Source organism: Schistocerca serialis, chromosome 4, assembly GCF_023864345.2.
Source record: "Schistocerca serialis cubense isolate TAMUIC-IGC-003099 chromosome 4, iqSchSeri2.2, whole genome shotgun sequence".
Classification (NCBI taxonomy): domain Eukaryota; kingdom Metazoa; phylum Arthropoda; class Insecta; order Orthoptera; family Acrididae; genus Schistocerca; species Schistocerca serialis.
Window position 1 is genome coordinate 381,303,728 of NC_064641.1, and position 16,074 is coordinate 381,319,801.

At 42.5% G+C, this 16,074-nt stretch overlaps 1 protein-coding gene and 1 pseudogene across 1 annotated transcript in view; one reads left to right on the forward strand and one right to left on the reverse strand.

The window, feature by feature from the left end:
- The window catches only part of LOC126474866 (calmodulin-binding transcription activator 1), a 1,815,894-nt gene that overhangs the window by 233,518 nt on the left and 1,566,302 nt on the right, over window positions 1-16,074 (forward strand). The window lies entirely within an intron of this gene.
- On the reverse strand, window positions 2,925-3,042 carry LOC126475742 (5S ribosomal RNA; annotated as a pseudogene).

A 16,074-nucleotide genomic window follows, 5' to 3' on the forward strand; every position in this document is an offset into this window, starting at 1 on the left:
AGGAATGTTGAGCAAGGGCGTACACATTCTTCATGACAACGCTCGCCCACACATCGCTCGGCAAACCGTTGTTCTCCTGCATCAGTTTCAGTGGAACATAATCACCCACCCACCCTATAGTCCTGACTTGGCGCCCATTGACTGTCACCTGTTCCCTAGATTAAAAGAACATTTGGCCGGAAAGCGATTCAGCTCCGACGACGAGGTGAAAGAAGAGGTTCATAACTTTCTGAACAGCATGGCGGCGAGCTGGTATGACATGGGCATACAAAAGCTGCCACAGCGTCTACAAAAATGCAACGACAGAAATGGCGATTATGTCGAAAAATAGCTAAATGTTCAAGCTGTAAACTGATGTAAACCATTGTAGAAATAAACAGGTCTATGTACTTATAAAAATAGGAGACCTTTCTTTTGGGATTACCCTCGTAGAAGAATTAGGTTTTTTACTATTAGGCACTCGTAGCAGATAACGATAACATACGCTTTTGCGGTGACACTCGACTGTGGTGTTGAACTTTCGAATCCGGGAAGCAAAGTTCATTAACGTACTTGGCCAACGAGGGGAACAGAGAAGAAAGCATCGAATTGCAGCTCATGAGAGCAGTGTCCTGCGTTAAGGTTCAAATCTCAGCACAGCGGCTCACATAGTGAGGGCATGTGACACCCCTGATGGTGGTCAGTTTGTCGAATGGAGACGTTTAAGTTTGGGTCGCCTTCGTACTATTGGATAGGTGTAGGGTGAGCTCTGGTACCGGCTTTCTCCCTCTGCCGTCTTCTATCGCCACCACCATCATCGTATCATCACCTAATATTCATTGCCATCATCATCGTCATCAACTAATCATCGTTACTATCATCAGCATCATCAACCATATGAACTCGACACTACACTGTGTATGTATTCTTTATAGTGTCCGACACGGGAGAGTTAAACTTCATTTTACACACTTGGTAAGAAGGCAAGGAGGAGGAGGAGGAAAAGAAGAAGTCAACGAAAAAAGCTTGCAACAGGCAGTGAACATCGGAGTTCATCACTGCGAGGTAATATTATTTTAAGAAGTCTCACACTGTAATCGAATTTTCTTTTGCGAATTGAGAACTGAAGCCGGTTGTAGTTCAGTAGTAGTCAATGGGCTGCAGAAGTATCGCTGACACGGTACTGACATCAGTAATGTTAATACTAATATGATTACTACCTATATAAACAGTGGAAGTTGTATAACTTTAGACCGCTCCGTTCGCACCATCAACAGAATAGGCTCTGCTAACGGTATACTAAGTCTTCCACATCGCTTGCAACGGGTTCTACACAACGCTGGTGACTACTTTGAACGACAGTAATAGGTGCAAACATGTAACTCATTTGTATCGGTTGTGAATAAATAGTTGCCACTATTTAAGTTCCAACCCTCGTATATTCAGTGACGTAATGACTGTGACTTTCCATTTCATTACTTTGTCGCGAATACACGGATAAAAATCAATTTCCAGCACTCCCATACTTGAGAATTAGTTATTGTAAGGTTCGCTAATCCACTTAATTATGACAGACTGCTGAAAAGTTACAACTTTTGTACAGTCCTGACGCATTCTGATACCGCTGAGGTAGACTCGTGTTTGACCAAAGAAGCTGTAACAAAATACCGCGAACAGTCTCCACTTAACCTCCAAATTAGTTTCCTTGCCATGTCTTCGGAATCTCAGGAAAATACAGTTGCGAAACAACAGTCCAAAAATACGAAAGTCAGTCTCACATAATCAAACGTGGAAGTTGCAGAAAGAATATGGTATAATCTTTTTACGTCAATTCTTGTAAGAGATTGTTACAAAAATTTTAGCTGTTTAATATGAAATGAAAATTAAAACACCTTCAGCCGTCACTTTTGCATTTAATTTATTTGCGTAATCAGTTTCGGTGTTCCATTAGACCATCTTCATGTTTCTTGACCAACCTAAATTGGGAGGAATCTAATTTCGCGTGCAGCCATAAATGGAGCCAGTATTAAATAACCGGTGTGTCGTTTAACATTGGCTCCAGTTGTGAGATTGGATTCCTCACAATCTACGTTGTTCGAGGAGCCTGAAGATGGTATAACGGAACACCGAAATTAATTGCGCAAATAAATTAAACGCAAAAGAGACGACTGCAGATGTTTTATTTTCATTGATTATCGTTTACATCCATTTTAACAATCATTGTAGCCTTAAATTAATTCACTCCTCCGTCATTCCCATCTACTCCCAGTAGTTTCGCTGTCTCATCCATTAACTGCGCTTCCTGCTCAATGTTGCCTGTTGGTGGGATCACTCATGTAAAATTTGACCATCCAGTGTTCAGGAAAACTTCCCTGATGTCTGGGATAACCACTTCGGCTAGCCCAGAAATCTCTTGAAAGAGTGCTCTGCCAGGACTTTCAATCGTCTGAAGGAAGCTTTATACTTAGATTACAAAAATTCGTTGGGGTTGATCGCCGGACAGTATGGGCGCGTTATTCACGGAAAACCCAACGTAACGCCAGCTGCTTGTCTTCTGGATGGAAAAATCATTCCCGAGTATGTCATTCTCATGCTACACGATTCATATGTGTAAAGCCACTCCCCAAATAAAAATCCTCTTCAAAAAAATCATCACCATGAAAACCCTTACTTTCAGACTTTGGAAGTTACATCAAATGAAGTCTCCCGTACCCTTTCGTGTGCAACAGGAGACTTCTAATTTTGAAAAAAAAAGCACTCCGTCTTCAGGCCTACCGGGACCATCTGACCGCCGTGTCATCCTCAGTGGAGGATGCGGATAGGAGGGGCGTGGGGTCAGCGCACCGCTCTCCCGGTCGCTATGGTGGTATTCTTGACCGAAGCCGCTACTAATCGGTTGAGTAGCTCCTCAGTTGGCATCACGAGGCTGAGTGCACCGCGAAAAATGGCAACAGCGCATGGCGGCCTGGATGGTCACCCATCCAAGTCCCGACCAAACCCGACAGCACTTAACTTCGGTGATCTCACGTGAACCGGTGTATCCACTGCGGCAAGGCCGTTGCCCCTAATTTTGAAGGATGTTTGATTGATTATGAATACGAGGCAAACTCAGCATTGATCCTCTACCACAGACCAACCTAGAAACAGTAACTTTGTTCCTAGAAAGCAACATTCTTACAGTTTAGTGATTCGATTACACCCTACATTTCGGATAAGCCCGTTTCAGAGTGAATTTATCGATCCAGGACCAACTTCACAAGCTATGGCATGGCAGTTTTACGCCATATTTTTTCCTCTTGAAGGTGTCAGTCCAGTAAGGTAAACTAAATAAACTGTGCTGAGTTGGAAAAAAAATAATTCAGAGTGGTATGGGCGTATTGAGTCTTTAAGTCAGCAGATGGTAAGTTTTGTGCTGCCCCACACGCTCTGTTGCAGACGAGCTGTTTATTCTGGAACGCAGGCTTGCCATCCAATTCTCTGTGTGGAATAGGAATCGCGACACAACACAGTGTTCTCGCGTGCAGGTCGCTTTGTTACTGTTTGTCTTCACGTGTCGTTATGCAGGGAGGCAGCTTTCGTATGCCATCCTTCCCTGTGCATCTCTGCTATTGTTCGCGGTTGCCACGTATGCTCATCATATGGCCATGAAACGTATGTGATTGTCACACAAGGATTACTACAAATCCATTGCAACGGGTCTAAAGTCCACGCTGATGCCCCATCATTGGCAAATGATCGATTTACTAGCCATACATCCGACTGCCCAGTAAACGTATTTCTGCCTGTGGAACAACTTCACCAGGATCCTGTTATGTCTTATCCCAATAGAGTGCTGAAACGAACTGTATTTTCATTTTCCTTCTAAATATTTTCTCTAGTACCCTGAATTGGGTAACACTTTACTTCTACTTATTCCGTTCTCAAAGTTATCCGGAAACGTTGTGGCCAGTGCTTTTTTTAATGAAGAAGGTTTCTTTTTATTGGTTTCGATTCAAAGCTTAAAAGAATAATTCAGTACGTGATGAATATATTGCACAAGTCATCTGTACCAACTGGATTAAGAAAAAATCTACGGTACGAATGAGAAAAATAAATTTTCTGAACGGCACAAGTGTCAACAAAGGCACCATGACAGTCTGACAACCTAGGGACTAGGAAGAACGAACTGTTAGTGCATCCACTCTCTTCACCAAATTTTGCAACATCCGGTTTTCATTTGTTACCACAACTAAAGAACTTTTTGGTTGGAAAACATTATGACTCGAATAAAATACCGTAGCCTTGCAAGACTAGTGTAATTCCTCGTGGGATGATGGAATCTACTCATTGCGGAAGCGTCAGACAAAATATATTGATGTAAAAAAAGACAGCGTCGAAAAATAAGGGGGGAATTTCTCTACCCAGGTAGGAAATTCTCACTACGCTAAGGTAATTATCTTAACCTGAGGGCAGGAACAATTTTAATAGTTATAGAACATTTAGGAAGAAACAAGGTTGGAACGTTACACGATGCTATGTGGCTACTGCTAGATAATCTGGCAATGCGCTTGATTCCACTCAGTATTGTTCAATTTTAATCGAAGTAAAAGTCACAAAAAAAAACGAGATAATCTCTCTAAGGTGCGATACCACTGAGTTGTTACATGCGAATATATTCAAAGTTTGTCGAACTATTAAAAGCTAAATAAGTGTACTTGTGCTCATAGGCAAAGCGTTAAAAGATGATAGTGACAAAACGTGCAACTTCGTACGGAAGTTAATGTTAATCTTTCATTGATGAGACAAGAAGAGGATAACGGAATCCGTCCACAGGATGTTCCAATGAAATTGTGCCAGGGGTCTTTGTATCGAAGATTTGTCCTTGCTACTAGGTTCATTGGTACAAATTATGTAGAATTACATTAATTAAAGCGTGAATGAAACAGTAGTGGGTAATCTGATAGAAATAGCTGTGGCATGGCGTAGGTGCGTATTACTTCGACATTCAAGTGCAATTTATCAGCTTTAAGCGGACCCTCTTGAGTACCAGACTGCTTTACTATTCTTGGACTTATTGAAGGCACTACCATATCTTCCTCCTGCCTCTGAATGGATTACTCCGCTAATGAGATCTCCAGTTAAACTTTCGTTCTGAAGCAAGCAACAGGTTGGGATTTTCTGTTGTTATCTCCAGTCCGGATACTGGCTTCATCCAGCTCTCCATGCTAGTTAGTCCTGTGTAAGCCTCTTCATCTCCGCGTAGCTACTGAAGCCTACATCCACTTGAACCTGTTTACTGCATCCAAAATCAGATGTTCAAATGTGTGTGAATTCCTGTGGCACCAAACTGCTGAGGTCATGGGTCCCTAGATTTGCACACTACTTTAACTTACGCTAAGGACAACACACACACACACACACACACACACACACACACACACACACACACACACACACCCATGCCCGAGGGAGAACTCGTACCTCCGGCGGGAGTGACCGCCCGATTCGTGACATGGCGCCTCTAACCGCGCGGCTCTACTGCATCCATCTTGTGGTCTACCTCTACAATCTCCCCCTCTCCACACACACACACACACACACACACACACACACACACACACACACACACTTCCCTCCAAAACCAACTGGCGATCCCTTGATGTCTTAGGCTGTGTCTTTTGAACTGATCTCGTCTTTTAGTCAAGTTGTGGCACATTTTTTTCTTCTCATTTATATCCAGCACCTCCTCATTAGTTACACGTTCTATCCTTGAAATCTTCAGCATTCTTTTGTAGCACCACATTTAAAAAGCTTCTGTTCTCTTCTTGTCTGAACTGCGTATCGCCCACGTTTCGTTTCTGTACAAGACTACACTCCAGGCAAAGGCCTTCAGAAAAGACTTCCTAACACTTAAATTTATATTCAATGTCAACAAATTATTCTTCTTCAGAAAAGCTTTTTTTGCCATTGCCAGTTTGCTTTTTATATTCTCTATACTTCGGCCGTCATCAGTTACTTTACAGTCCAAATAGTAAAACTCATATACTACCTTTAGTATCTTGTTTTCTAATCTAAGTCCTACAGTTTCTTTCTTCTTCATAAACTTTAATTCCTTCTCCAAATGCAGAGATTGTATAACTTTTAGAGTATGCTACAACCTTGTCTTGCTCCTTTCTCAACCACTGTTCCCTTTTCTCTTGCACAAAGCGTTACTGGCAGTGAAAGTTCACTAGTCAGGTACACCCCTAGGTCCAAATCCAGGACGCACTGCTGCTTCGTATTACTAACACTTATCCAAATGAGCTCGCCCACTACACGTGAAAGAAGAACGACGTTTTTCCACTAGAGTGTGTATAATTTTTTTTTATAATTTTTATTTTTCACAGTACTGATTTCGGGCGTAGCCCATTCTCAAGTGAAAATACAGTAAAACATTGTAGCAGAAGAACATGTAAACACAAATTGTGTAACTATTTGGACGTACCATTACACTGAGATAATATCTACCTGTAGTAACATTTGTGGCTACATTGTCATCATTAATTTAAAAATCGCGTGCCATGCATATTTGTGGAAAGCACAGTCATCAAACGTCCTCATCTAATATACACAGAAGCGCCAAAGTAACTGGTATAGGCGTGCCTATTCAAATACAGAGATATGTAAACATTCAAAATACGGCGCTGCGAACGGCAACGCGTATATAAGGCAAATGTATGGCGCAGTTGTTAGATCGGGTACTGCTGCTACAATGGCAGGTTATCAAGATTTAAGTGAATCTGACGTTATGTTATAGTCGGCGCATGAGCGATGGGACACAGCATCCCCGATGTAACGATGAAGTGGGGATTTTCCCGTACGACCATTTCACGAGTGTACCGTGAATATCAGGAATCCGGTAAAACATCAAATCTCCGACATCCCTGCTGCCGAAAAAAGATCCTGGAAGATCGGGACCAACGACGACTGAAGTGAATCGTTCAACGTGATAGAAGTGCAACTATTTCTCAAACTACTGCAGATTTCAGTACTGGGCCATCAGCAAGTGTCAGCGTGCGAACCATTCAACGAAACATCATCGATATGGGCTTTCGGAGTCGAAGGCCCACTTGTTTACCCTTGATGACTGCTCGACGCAAAGTTGTACGCCCCGCCTGAGCCCGTCAACAACGACAATGGACTGTTGGTGACTGGAAACATGTTGCCTGGTCGGACGAGCCTCGTTTCAAATTGTATCGAGCGGATGGGGGTGTACGGGTATGGAGACAACCTCTTGAATCTATGCACCCTGCATGTCAGCAGGGGACTGTTCGAGCTGGTGGAGGCTCTGTAATGGTGTGGGGCGTGTATAGTTGGAGTGACATGGGACCCCAGATATGTCTAGGTACGATTCTGACAGGTGACACATACGTAAGCACCTTGTCTGATCACCTGCATTCATTCATGTCCATTGTGTATTCCGACGGACTGGGGCAATTCCAGCAGGACAGTGCGACAGCCCACACGTGCAGAATTGCTACAGAGTTGCTCCAGGAACACTCATCTGACCTTAAACACTTCCGCTGGCTACCAGGCTCCCCAGACATGTACATTATTAACCATATCTGGGATGCGTTGCAACGTGCTGTTCAGAAGAGATCTCCACCCCCTCTTACTCTTACGGATTTATGGACAGCCCTGCAGGGTTCATGGTGTCAGTTGCCTCCAGCACTACTTCACACATTATTCGAGTCTATGCCACATCGTGTTGTGGCACTTCTGCGTGCTCGCGAGGGGCATACACGATGTTAGTAGGTGTACCAGTTTCGTTGGCTGTTCAGTGTATAAAGGTCCATGACATGAATGAGCTTATGAAAAAAAGAACTGTTACCACGTTATTTGAGTGTCTCATCCAGCCAGAAGCACTAAGAAAACAACTGTTGCAATATTTCATACGAAACACATTGTATACATTCACTCAGAAAACTGTCACGTGTGAAATTTGCCTGGGAAATTTGGAGCTGTCAGAGAATAAAAATACAAGGATCTTTCTTCTTTCAATACGATTTCAAAAATATATCTCTCTCTTTGTAACAGTTATGTGAAAGACGTATTATTTAAATAAAGCGGTGTCGCACATAAGCTCCGTTAAAGAATGTTTAGTATATAAGTCGAGACATATTACATAGATTGAACAAAAACTATTTACATCGTGTGTATTCAGTGTAATATTGTTAATCAATTTAATATAGCGAATCTCAAAGGCAGTATCTTGGTACGTAAAATAGAAAATTGTGTGAAAATATGTCCACATCTTTATTGTAACGCAAGGTGTTCACAATTACAGCAGGTAACAAACATGGAGAAACGACGTTAGGGAATCAATTTTGGACAAAACAAACTTCGTTGGGTGTCATAAATAACCGTTCCCATACATAGAATAATTAAGATAAAATATTAACAGCAGCCGGCCGAAGTGGCCGTGCGGTTAAAGGCGCTGCAGTCTGGAACCGCAAGACCGCTACGGTCGCAGGTTCGAATCCTGCCTCGGGCATGGATGTTTGTGATGTCCTTAGGTTAGTTAGGTTTAACTAGTTCTAAGTTCTAGGGGACTAATGACCTCAGCAGTTGAGTCCCATAGTGCTCAGAGCCATTTGAACCATTAACAGCAGATGAACGGTGGAAACAATTAACATTAAGACATCAGTCTGTATACGAAGTTGTAAATGAAATTAATCTTTTAGTGCACATGTGTCTGTGGGCTTGTGTGTAGCTAGTCATGGTTGCCGATGGCACAGTATAACCATGTAATCATATATGTTACTAGAGGTAAATATTATCTTTTTGTAATAGTCCCTCCAATTATTTACACAATTCGTGTGTAACTGCTCTTTTGCTAAGGTAGGTTTGCTATGTATTCACACACACTTGAGGATGGACAATGCCCGAAACCGGTAGTGTGAGAAATAAAAAATAAAAAAAATGTACACAGTCTGGTGGAAAAACGTCGTTCTTCAAATTTATTGAGGCTGTGAGGCGCACGCAGAAGAAAACGACATGTAAAAGAGTTGATAAAAATGGACGTTGTCAGATATTATTATACAAGATTATTAGGGCGAAACCGGTAATTATAGTCATAAACCCTGATCTGACTGTGTTTTTTTATGAGATTATAAAACAAAATCACTGTTGTCTCCTGCGACATAATGTCGACTTACTGCGAACAAAACCAGTACTCCGTCTTTCGGGCGTGCACTTAGGATGGTATTATTTCTTCGTCAGATTTTTCGTGTGATAACCTTACAGCCATTTTCAAGATGAATCGATGGCAAAATTTAAACCATTGGACCAATACTACGGAGTGAACGCGCGATCGCCAGATATAACTCTGTCAACAACAGGAGAGTCAGTCGTAGATAAAACTTAAGCGTCAGTCGTAGAAAAAACTTCAGGCGTGTAAGAGTATAAGCAGGCGTAGAGTCAGCAAATAAACAGTGCTTAGGAATTACGTGGTTGATTATGAAGTCGTCATAATTCATAAGCACTGTGGACTTTCTGCCTTTGCTCTTTCTTTTACTCTTAGACGCCTGAAGTTTTACTTATGACTGAAACTCCTGTTGCTGACAGAGTTATCTCTGACGTACGCTCCTTTACTCCACAGTACTGTGTCGAGTGATTTAAGTTCTGTCACCGATACACCGTGCAGATGGCTGTAATGTTATCACCCAGGAAATCTAAAGAAGAAATAATAGTATCCAGACGCACGCCTGAAGGATGACGTAATATTCTGTGACCTTTACTGTTTGCATTGTAATTTGTTGTATTTCCTTGCCTGTCAGCATGCAGCGAAGTAGTATCATTGGCACTCTGAGCGTAGTAACTTGCACTTGTGTTTTTAACAAATCCTTGTCGAAAAGACAAAAGGGCTCGTTTTTATTTTTTTAGCAATGTTTTCATTCGAATTTTAGTAATAGGGTGGACAGGAAGAATGACTGCTGTGTGCGGTAGCAATGGGAGCTGGCCACAGTTGGCGGTGGGAATACCTGAAAGTTGTAAACCGGTTGCGTCGCTGGAGGTGGTGAGTGAATGGGGTGACTGGGCGTCTGACCAAGTGGCCGTTCCTTCAGCAGGGTACGAACAGGAACACGATTTTTTTTTTTGGGGGGGGGGGGGGGGGGGGTTCCTCGTCACCGGGAGCTTCTTTGGTAAGCGTGTTATGAAGCCCCTTCCGGAAATAGCGTCTAAATCTGGAAAGAAGTTCATGTGTGCTCGGTATATCGGTTGGGGGACTTTACCCGAGACGTGAAGGAAGCAGCGACTCGGGTAGCACACTTCTTGTGGAGCACAAATGTTTTTTTTTTTTTCCCCTAGGCGATAGTTTGAGTTCCTCTGATGCGCATAGAGCGAAATTGGATCGCATACAAAGGAAAGACATTTCGAATGTCAGTATGTTAACAGTAAACTACCGAAGCCTTCATAACAAAGCCCCTGAATTCGCCGCTATCGAGGAAAGCAGTCACGCTCGAATTATACTCAGAGCGCAGAGCTAGATCAAATCCGAAGTAAAAAGTTCCGATTTATTTAACGAGGCATGCAAAGTTTGTCGGAAGCATAGGTTAGATGTCATGGGAGGGGAGGTGTTTGCAGTAGATAAAAATATATTATATTTATCGAGATTGAAATCTAGTCTGACTGCAAAGTTACCTGACCTGGACACGTGTAACCGGCCCATGTGAAGTTAATCATCACTCGATTTCGCCGAAGCAGTTGTAGAATAATTCAAAGAGCTAAAGAGAGTCTTGTAAAGGTATTTCTAAACACATTTTGCGAAAACTATCTCGAGCAGCTAGTTCAACAACCTACACCCAACGGAAATACTTCACAACTTGTTGCTACAGACAGACCTGACCTTGTCGACAATGTCATTATGGAGTTATGGACTACTAACCATGTCATCATAGGGATGATGGTTAGTGAAGTCAGTAAATCCGTCAAGAAGGCTAGGAGAATTTTTTTACTGGAAACAACGGATAAACAGTTGCTAGAATCCTACTTCAATAAAGAATGGAATCGTTTAGTTCCAATATCACGGACGTAAAGGGATTAAGACCATGTTTGAACTGATTATATTTTGTAAATTGCGCGGAGGAGGAGTACGTGCCGCGTATGTAGATCAAAGTTGGAGGAGACCCACCGTGCTATGATAACAAAATAGAAAAATGCTGAGGAAGCAGAGAAAGAAACGCAGAAAAGTCAGTAGGTAGAAGTTAATTGAAATTCGTGCGTCTAGAAAAAGAGCGATGTGTGAAGCATACAAATTCCACTGTCATACTTCAGCGAAATATCGTGCCGAAAACCCGAGAAAATTCTGGTCCTGCGTAAAATCGCTAAGCGAGTCGAAGGCTTGTATCCAGTCACTCATTGACCAGTCTGGTGTGACAACAGTGGATAGCTAAAGGAAAGCTGTTGTTTTAAATTTCGCGTTTAAGGAATCATTCACGCAGGAGGATCGTACGAACACGACCGTCGCGATTCCGGTATAGAGGACGTAGTAATATGCGTTCCTGGAGTAGAGAAGCAACTGAAAGATTTGAAAACAAATAAGTCGTCAGGTCCGGATGGAATCCCAATTTGGCTCTACAGAAAGTACTCTGCGGCACTGGTTCTTTCGTTAGCTTGCGTTTGCAGCGAATCTCTCGCCCAGCGCAAGTCCCAAGCGACTAGGAAAAAGCGCAGGTGATTCCTGTTTACAAGAAGGATAAAAGAATGAACCAGCAAAATTACAGGCCAGACTTTAACGTCGGTTTACTGCGTGATTCCTGAGCTTGTTCTACTTTCAGATATAATACATTGTCTTGGGACAAAAAACTTCCGTCCACAAATGGGCACGGATTTACAAAGCGACACTCAAGTTACCCTTTCCTCGCACGATGACCTGCGGATAGTGGGTGTTGCTAGAATTCCCGAAGCCGTTTGACACAGAGCCCGACGGCATTACATGCGGTATAGGTTCTCAGATACAAGTATGTGAGTGATTCCAAGACTTTTTAAGTAACAGGAACGAATATGTTGTCCTGGACTACGAATGTTCGTCAGAGATAAGCGTATCGTCAGGAGTGCCCCAAGAAAGTGTCATAAGACCGTTTTGGTTTTGTATGTACCTGTAGATAAACGATCTGACGGATATGGTGTGGCAGGAATCTGCGACTATTTGCTGGTGACGCTGTAGTGTGTGGGAAAGTGTCGTCGCTGAGTGACTGCAGGAGGATAAAGGATGACTTGGAGAGAATTTCTCTTTTGTGTGACTAATGGCAGCTTGCTCTAAATAGAGAAAAATGTCAGTTAACTCGGATGAGAACGAAAAACAATCCCCTTATCTTTCGAATACAGATTTAGTGGAGTTGGTAGTAAAGAAATGACCCGTAAATTGCTTCATTTATGGTTATTTATCACTAGCAGCCCTCACAAGTCAGTCTGTAATTGACAAAATAGCGATCAATAATTTTTATAGTGCAAAAATAACTACTACGTTAGGTGCTTACTGCTAGGCGGAAGCAAATGAACCAGAAAGACTCTTGATACGATATTTTTGCACATGTGACTTGATGACACCTATACGACCGGAAAAGGATCTCCAAGAGTAGCGCCGTCTCAACATTGAATGTCGCAATCAAGTTTCAGGATTATGATAATTTAATAACATCTCCAGTTTTTCTTGCCACAGAAGAAGTGGTTGTTGAAGCGGCAGAGCATCTAAATCGATAAGACACAGCCCTGGGCTCGTTGCCAAATACCGACGGAGTTTTTCTTACGCAGTATTCTCTCCAGATGGCTGTCAACGACTGTGCATATGAGCCAGCACCAGTTTGGCATCTCACACGGGCGAAGAGTAACTTTTTTCCACGTTACTTTCATTTTTATAAGCGTGACACGGCAGAATACCGTTCCTCACTTCTGGTGTTTCTTCGCTTTTTATCTCTAGAAAATATTAGAAACCATTTTAGGAATACATAAAAACTTGATTTTCTTCTTCACCACGGCACCGAATATTGTAACTGAAGCCGCTGGAATTCGTACCTGCGTGTCTGAGCATTTTCTTATTTAGATTCAGAGCACATAGAATGTACTGGAACAAACCAGCGTCCTCTTCTCTAAAAGATAACGATGGACAGACAGATTTGTCTGTAAGATACATGGGTCAGTCTAATCTTGTACTGACTCACGTCTGTACTTCAGGAAAACTTTGTGGTAGGAAGAGGTGAGTAGGTGACTCGATAAGACACGTGGTAATTATTTGTCGTCGATTTCGCTACTCTTTACTATTGTCCACAGAAAAAGGTGACGCATTTGTAAAACACTGCACTCGCACTGAGTGGGACTGCTGCTGTTTTGTAAGACTTCATCTGAAATTTGTGCACGGATTGAGCAGGCGCTACCGGCAAGCCACTCTGAACTGCTAAATGGTGCAACGATTTTCTCGGACCTCTTACCAGGGATACTCGTGTAGTTTATTTCTCGGTTAAAACCTGTATGCCACCTACTATATGTCCAAGCAACGGGTCGGAGTGTCATGCAGTGATCACAGCCGGTTGTTGGGGGGAGGACGCGGCTACTAGGGTAGCAGAATACGTGTGGTGTGCACACGGAGCCTTTTTAGGGTACAGAACCCCTCCCTTGGGATCAAAGACGATTTGTCTGTTAAATCAGCCACAGTGACCACAGAGAATCTTGGTCCTCGCAGATCAAAGATAGAACAGATTAACATGATTTTAGTAAACTGCAGGAGCATCCAAGGAAAGGTCCCAGAATTAGTGTCGCTTACTGAAGGTTATAATGCACAGATTTTATGGGGAATAGAAAGCTGGTTGAAACCAAACGTCAATGATAACGAAATCCTAAGTTCAGATTGGAATGTTTATCGTAAGAATAGGTTAGTCGCCAGTGGTGGCGGCGTGTTTATTGCAGTAAAAAATTAGATAAAATCTATCAAGGTTATCAAGGATTCCGAATGTGAATTAATCAGGGTGTACTTGAGTACCAAAGAACGGTAAAAATGGTGATTGGATGCTTTTATAGACCACCTGGGTTAGGATATGTAGTTGTAGAGCGCTTCAGACAGAACTTGCAGAATATCACTAGTAATTTTCCTGATCATGCCGTTGTAATAGGGGTTGACTTCAACTTGCCAGGTATATATTGAGAGTGTTATGCCATCAGAACTAATGCCAGAGACAGGGATTCGTGTGACATTGTTCTGGATGTCTTGTCCGAAAATTACCATGAGCAGATAGTTAGAGAACCAATTCGTGAGGGTAACGTCGTAGAGGGCCTGACGACAAACAGTCCTGAACTTATCGAATCAGTTAACGTAGAGGAAGGTATCAGTGATCATAAAGCTGTGACAGCATCTATGACGACGGCTCCTGCAATGAATATTAAGAAAGGTAGGAAGATGTATTTGCTCAGCAAGGGTGACAGGATACAAATTTCAGAATATCTCAGCAGTCAGCATCAAATAGTCGGTGATGAGGACGAAGATGTGGAGAACAAATGGAAAAAAAATTCAAATGCATCGTTCAATATGCCTTAGGCAATTATGTTCCGAGTAAGGGTTTAAGGGATGGGAAAGATCCACCATGGTTTAATAGCCATGTTAGAAAAGCGCTACGTAAACAAAGAGCACTTCATCTCAGATTCATTTTAAAATCGTAGCTGACAAACAAAGATGAACGAAGTGAAAATGAACGTAAGGAGAGCAATGAGAGAAGCGTTCAATGATTTTGAAAGTAAGACGTTGTCAACTGACGTGAGTAAAAGCCCTAAGAGATTTTGGTCGTATGTAAAATCAGCAAGTGGGCCACAATCATCTATTCATTCTCTCAGCGACCACACCGGCACCAAAACGGAAGATAACAGAGAGAAGGCCGAAATACTGAATTCGGTCTTCCGATGTTGTTTCACCACGGAAGATCGTAACACTGTCCCTCCTTTCGTTCGTCGTACGAACATCGAAATGGCACATATGGAGATAAGCGATCGCGGAATTGAAAAGTAGTTAAAATCGCTTAGTAGTGGAAAGACGTCAGGACCAGATGGGATACCTATAAGATTCTATAAAGATTTTGCGAAAGAACTTGCTCCCCTTCTAGCAGTAATTTATCGTAGATTGCTTGAGCAACAAAAGGTAACTAACGACTGGAACAAAGCGCAGGTCATTCCCGTTTTTAAGAAAGGCCGTAATATCCGAAGTACCACAGGGAAGTGTGATCGGGCCGTTGCTGTTTATATATAAATGATCCAGTAGAAAGCGCCGGATGCTCTTTAAGGCTATTCGCATATGATGCAACGCCAGAAGACAGTAAGAATTTGCTGAATGACTTGCAGAGAAGTGATGAATGGTGCAGACTCTGGCAGTTGACCCTGAACGTAAATAAATGTAACATATTGTGTATGCATAGGAAAAGAAATACACTTCTATACAGCTACACTATTGATGAAAAACAGCTGGAGACAGCGTCTTCAGTAAAATATCTAGGTGTAACTACCCATAGCGACCTTAAGTGGAATGACCAGACAAAACAGATAGTGGGAAAACCAGACACCAGACGCAGATTCATCGGAAGAATCTTCAGGAAACGTAACTCATCCACGAAAGAAGTGGCTTATAAGGCGTTTTTTCGCCCGATTCTCGAGTATTGTTCATCTGTGTGGCCTCCCTATCAGGTAGGTCTGATAGAGGAGATAGAGAAGATCCAACGAAGAGCGACACGTTTCGTCACGGGATCGGTTACCTGGCGAGAGAGCGTGACGGAGATGCTAAACAAACTCTACTGGCTGACGTTACAAGAGAGGCGTTGTGCATCACGGAGAGATTTATTATTGAAATTTCGGTACAGCACTTTTCAGGAGGAATCGGACAACATATTAATTCCTTCCACATATATCTCGCATATTCACCACGAGGAGAAAATTCGAGAAATTAGAGCCAATACAGAGGCTTACCGACAATCATTCTTCCCACGCACTATTCGCGAGTGGTACACGGTTGTAGGTATCAGATAGTGGTACTGAAAGTACCCTCCGCCACACACCATTAGGTGGCTAGCGGAGTATAATGTAGATGGAGAGTAGGTTATT